At 42.3% G+C, this 5,880-nt stretch overlaps 1 protein-coding gene across 1 annotated transcript in view; it reads right to left on the reverse strand.

Annotated features, from left to right (window-relative positions):
* LOC107616723 (GRF1-interacting factor 1-like) overlaps positions 1 to 5,880 on the reverse strand; it is a 23,550-nt gene that overhangs the window by 11,664 nt on the left and 6,006 nt on the right. The window lies entirely within an intron of this gene.

Raw genomic sequence — 5,880 nt, forward strand, 5'->3', positions numbered from 1 at the left:
CTATATATTTAAAAAAAGAAACAAATTTTCCACCAAGTCATCATGCTTTTAACTTTTCTTCTTAGGGAAAAAATAATAATTAAAAAATTGAGGTGTTTTAGGTATACTACTTCTTTAGAAAAACTGCTAAATGTTGGATGGTAACTCCAAAGTTGATTTAAATATCTGATTAGACAAAATGACTTTGAGGTAACCACTTAGCTCATGGTAATTAATAAAAGCATCGATCAATGGTAGGAAAAACCCGTCACACGCTTTAATATAATAATAAATAATAAATAATCATATGGCAATATGTAAGGAATAAAAATAAAAAAGAGTACGTGAAGGAAGGTCATGCAGAATCAGCACCAACAAGTGAGAGGAAAAAGTTGGTTATTGGAAATGGATAGCTGTCAAACGATCCTTCAATTCAAGAAATCAGGAGAAGCACGAGGGGAAGGGTCATTAATAGAACGCTGGACGACTTTGAGTGGCAGCAATGCAGTGGTAATCTCATTCCCTTCTGAAATTCCTCCTCTGCTCTCTTTTCTTCTTCTCAAATTCTTCCCTCTCTCTAGTCTAATTCTCTCTTCTGTTCTTGTTCAGGTGCTAATGGTTGTGGCTAAACCTTGGCAATTTTTCATCATTTACCGGGATTGCATTCTGCTGTTCCTTTTCTTATTAGTATGAGACAATGTTACTGTTACATTGGAATTGTTTTTTTTCTTGAATTACCACTACACTTTTTGTTAATATTACTTATTATCACTTACTCTTATTAGTTCACCCTTATATTGGTTCTTTCATTGGCCATGGCGGTGGCAGATAACACCCGGATGAAAGGGATGGAAGCAGATATTAAGCGATTGTTCCAGATGATTGAGACGGTATCCGAGGAGAACAGAACGGAGCGAGCTCGAGCTTCCGAGGCAATGGATCTCAAGCTAAATGCGATCCAGTCCTCTCTTGCTCAGCTTCTCAATGAGCGTCCTCGCGATCGCTCCCCTTCTCGTGATTTCCGGCATGGTTCGAACTCAGGCTACGATCCTTTCACATGCAATGGTCCTCATCTTCGAAGGGTGAACTTTGATCTGCCTAAGTTTAATGGTTCTGATGCCCTTGGTTGAATTTTTTCTCTCGATCAGTATTTTGAATTCTTTCGAGTCCCAGAGGAGGAACAACTTGCAATTGCTGCAATCCATATAACAGGTATGGTCATTCCGTGGTACCAAATGTCGCAACGCTCTGCCCCTTTTCGATCATGGACACAGTTGAAACGTGAAATTGAACTTGAGTTTGGTCCTTCATTGTTTGAGTCCCCAAGAGAATTGTTGTTTAAGTTACAACAACAAGGGTCTGTGGGAGATTATTATGCGAAATTTGTTGCCTTAGCCAATCGCACCAATCTTGAACCGCATGAGGCCTTGCGAGATTGCTTCGTGAGTGGTCTTCGGCTTGACATTTGCCGGGAGGTGAAGGCACAATGCCCTCCATCTCTAATGCGGGCCGTCACACTCGCACGGCTCTATGAAGACAAATTTACCACCGTACCTCGCACTACCTACGGCCCCAACAATTTCCCTGCTCAGTAAGCTTTCCAAAACCCCAGCACTCCACAGCGGCCCACTGGCCGCAATAGCCTTCCCCCACTCTTACCCACCCCTAACCAGCGACCCTCCACCAGCAATTCCAAGAATTCCGTCAAGCGCCTTTCCCCTGCCGAAATTCAGAATCGTCGAGAAAAGGGCCTTTGCTTTTGGTGCGATGAAAAAATTTCGGCATCGCATAAATGTGCTAACAAACACTTGATGTTGCTACAATTGGCGGGAGAAGATGACCCTGCATTAGACAATCCTGGAGAGCTTGCCCAATCCGAGAGCGCCATTTTAGAGCAATTAGAGCAGGACGTCGCGGCACATCATCTTTCATACAATGCCATGCATGGCACTAAGGGACCTTCCACCATTCGACTCAAAGCTATGCTAAATGGGTTGGAGGTGCAAGTTCTTATCGATGGGGGTAGTTCGGACAGCATCATTCAACCAAGGATTGCAAAGTTTTTAAACCTGCCAGTTGAACCTTGCCCTGGGTTCAAGGTTGTTGTAGGGGACTTCGATGTTCTCACAGTGGAGGGATGCATTTCCATGACCGATATTCACGTACAAGGCTGCAAAATAACAATTCCTGAGGTGTATGTCCTTCATGTAGCGGGTGGTGATATGGTAATTGGCACTACTTGGCTTGAAACCCTCAAGACCCACATTGTTGATTATGACAGTTCTTTTCTGCAATTTCTGCATCAAGGCAAATTTGTCACTATTCGTGGTGACAAGACCTTAGCTCCAACACAAGCACAATTTCACCATATTAGAAGACTTGCTCAGACTGATTCTATAGCCGAAGCCTTCACTCTTCAAGTCCACAAAGCCGACAACAAGTCTATCAACTCTTTAGAGCTGCTTGGGAACATGGACCCTGCACTGATGTTATTGCTTCATAAATATGCGACGGTGTTTGATCAACCAGTTGGCCTACCTCCGCAGCGAGCTCAGGATCACAGCATTCCTCTTATCCAGGGAGCAGAACCTGTGAAAGTTAGGCCGTATAGATTCCCGCATAGCCAAAAAGAATAGATTGAAGTCATGGTCCAGCAAATGCTTCATGAAGGTATTATCCAACCTAGTAATAGCCCATTTTCCTCCCCTATTTTGTTAGTTAAGAAGAAAGATGGAACTTGGCGTTTTTGCACCGATTATAGAGCCTTGAACAAAATTACAGTGAAGGATAGTTTTCCGATTCTGACAATTGAGGAACTACTCGATGAACTATTTGGTGCAACCTTTTTTTCGACATTGGACCTTCGATCTGGTTATCACCAAATCTTGGTTAAACTAGAGGACCGATTCAAGACGGCGTTTCGCACGCACCAAGGTCACTATGAATGGCTTGTGATGCCTTTCGGCTTGACTAATGCGCCGGCCACCTTCTAAAGCTTGATGAATGATGTATTTCGACCATATTTACGGAAGTTTGTCTTAGTCTTCTTTGATGATATTCTAGTATATAGTCCTTCTTGGCAGCATCACTTGAATCATTTGGAGATTGTCCTAAAGCTACTGCAACAAGAGACCCTGTATGCTAAGTTCACTAAGTGCCTTTTTGGTGTATCTGAGGTTGATTATTTGGGTCACACAATCTCATCTAATGGTGTCCACATGGATAAAGCAAAGGTTCAGGCTGTCCTGGATTGGAAACAACCAAAAAACCTCAAGCAGCTTAGGGGTTTTTTGGGTTTGATAGGGTACTATAGGCGATTTATTAAAGGGTATGCGGCCATAGCTTCTCCGCTCACGGACTTACTAAAAAAAGATTCCTTCAATTGGAACGACAAAGCTGAATTGGCTTTCAACCAACTCAAGTCTGCAATCACATCCCAACCAGTACTTGCCTTGCCTAACTTTGCACTACCCTTTGAAGTGGAAATGGATGCTTCGGGCAATGGTATAGGAGCAGTTTTAACACAAGGCAGGCACCCCATTGCATATTTTTCTAAGAAATTGACTCCTGTTATGCAGCAACAGTCAGCATATATTAGAGAATTTCATGCTATTACTGAAGCCATTGCAAAATTCAGACACTACCTCTTTGGACAAAAATTCATTATTCGCACCGATCAACAAAGTCTTAAAGCCTTATTGGAGCAGAATCTTCACACGCCAGAGCAGCACAAATGGCTGCACAAATTGCTGGGCTATGACTTCGAGATTCAATATAAATCAGGAGCAGAAAATGTACCAGCCGATGCCTTGTCCCGATGTTTCTTGGCAGCCTGGTCAGGGCCTAAATTAGAATGGGTTCAAACCTTAAAGGGAGATATTGAAAAGGATTCTACTTTGAAGGACATCCTACAACGCTGCAGCAACAATACCAATGATGACTTGAACTATACTTGTAGGAATGGCTTGCTATTATGGCGAGGGCGTGTTGTGATTCCTATACACAGTAGTTTAATTAAACTCATTTTGCATGAATATCATGACAGTAGCATTGGTGGGTACTCGGGAATCGCAAAGACAGTGGAGAGGATTTGCTCCCATTTTATTGGCCTAATATGCAGTGGGACATTCGACGCTATGTCCTCTCGTGTGGCACTTGCCAACAGGCCAAGATGGAAACAAAATCACCAGCCAGCCTCCTGCAACCTCTACCCATTCTGGCTCAAGTATGGGAGGACATATGCATGGACTTTATAACTGCACTGCCTCCAGTTAATGGTTATTCAGTGATCATGGTCGTCATCGATAGACTCACGAAGTTTGCACACTTTATTGCGCTCAAACACGTCTTTAACAGCAAATCGGTGGCTGATGCGTTTATTAAAAATGTAGTGAAATTTCATGGCTTTCCCAGATCAATTGTCTCGGATAGGGACAGGGTGTTTGTGAGTAAATTTTGGCAACAATTATTCCAGCTACAAGGTACAAACTTGGCCATGAGTTCGGCATACCATCTGGAAACCGATGGTCAAAGTGAGGTGCTTAATAAGACGCTGAAAATGTACTTACGATGCTTCTGTTACGACACTCCCAAAAAGTGGATGGACATGCTTTCTTGGGCACAATATTGGTATAATACCTCTACCCATAGAAGTATAAAAATGTCTCCTTATAAGGCCCTATATGGCAGAGAACCTCCTTCGTTAGTTAAATACGAATGGTGCCAAGAAGATGAAGCGTCCCTACAAGAGATGTTGTTAGCAAGGGATCATCTCTTGGAGAAGCTCAAGGCCAATCTGTCCAGATCTCAACAATATATGAAGTATTTCGCTGATAGAACCAGAAGACATGTAGAGTTTGAAGTCGGCGACTGGGTCCTTGTGAAGTTGCAACCTTATCGGCAGCATTCAGTTGCCTTAAGGAAGAACCAGAAACTCGGTATGCGCTATTTTGGCCCCTTTAGGATCGACAAGAAACTTAGCTCGGTTGCTTATCGGTTGGCCCTGCCTGCAGAAGCTAAGATCCACAATGTTTTTCACATTTCCGCTCTCAAGCAATTTCGTGGGGAGCATGATACACACTACTTCCCTCTCCCTCTTCAAACCACCGAGTTGGGCCCGATCCTGAAACCATACAAGGTGGTAGGACAAAGAACCATATTACAAGATGGACAGGAAATGCCTCAATTACAGGTGCAGTGGGGACCGACTCCTGAGGCGGACACGACCTGGGAAAATGCTGACCAGCTTCAGAAGGCTTATCCGCATCTCAACCTTGAGGGCAAGGTTGAAGTTAATGGGGGGAGTAATGTAAGGAATAAAAATAAAAAAGAGTGCGTGAAGGAAGGTCATGCAGAATCAGCACCAACAAGTGAGAGGAAAAAGTTGGTTATTGGAAATGGACACCTGTCAAACGATCCTTCATTTCAAGAAATCAGGAGAAGCACGAGGGGGATGGTCATTAATAGAATGCTGGACAACTTTGAGTGGCAGCAATGCAGTGGTAACCTCATTCCCTTCTGAAATTCCTCCTCTGCTCTCTTTTCTTCTTCTCAAATTCTTCCCTCTCTCTAGTCTAATTCTCTCTTCTGTTCTTGTTCAGGTGCTAATGGTTGTGGCTAAACCTTAGCAATTTTCCATCATTTACCGGGATTGCATTCTGCTGTTTCTTTTCTTATTAGTATGAGATAATGTTACTGTTACATTGGAATTGTTTTTTTTTCTTGAATTACCACTGCACTTCTTGTTAATATTACTTATTATCACTTACTCCTATTAGTTCACCCTTACACAATAATACGATAAACTATTAAAATAATATCTAATAATTTATGTTATTAATAAAAACAATTTTAAAAGATACAAATAATAAATAAATTATAACAAATTCAAAATCATGACAA

The sequence above is a fragment of the Arachis ipaensis genome, chromosome B09, assembly GCF_000816755.2.
Source record: "Arachis ipaensis cultivar K30076 chromosome B09, Araip1.1, whole genome shotgun sequence".
Classification (NCBI taxonomy): domain Eukaryota; kingdom Viridiplantae; phylum Streptophyta; class Magnoliopsida; order Fabales; family Fabaceae; genus Arachis; species Arachis ipaensis.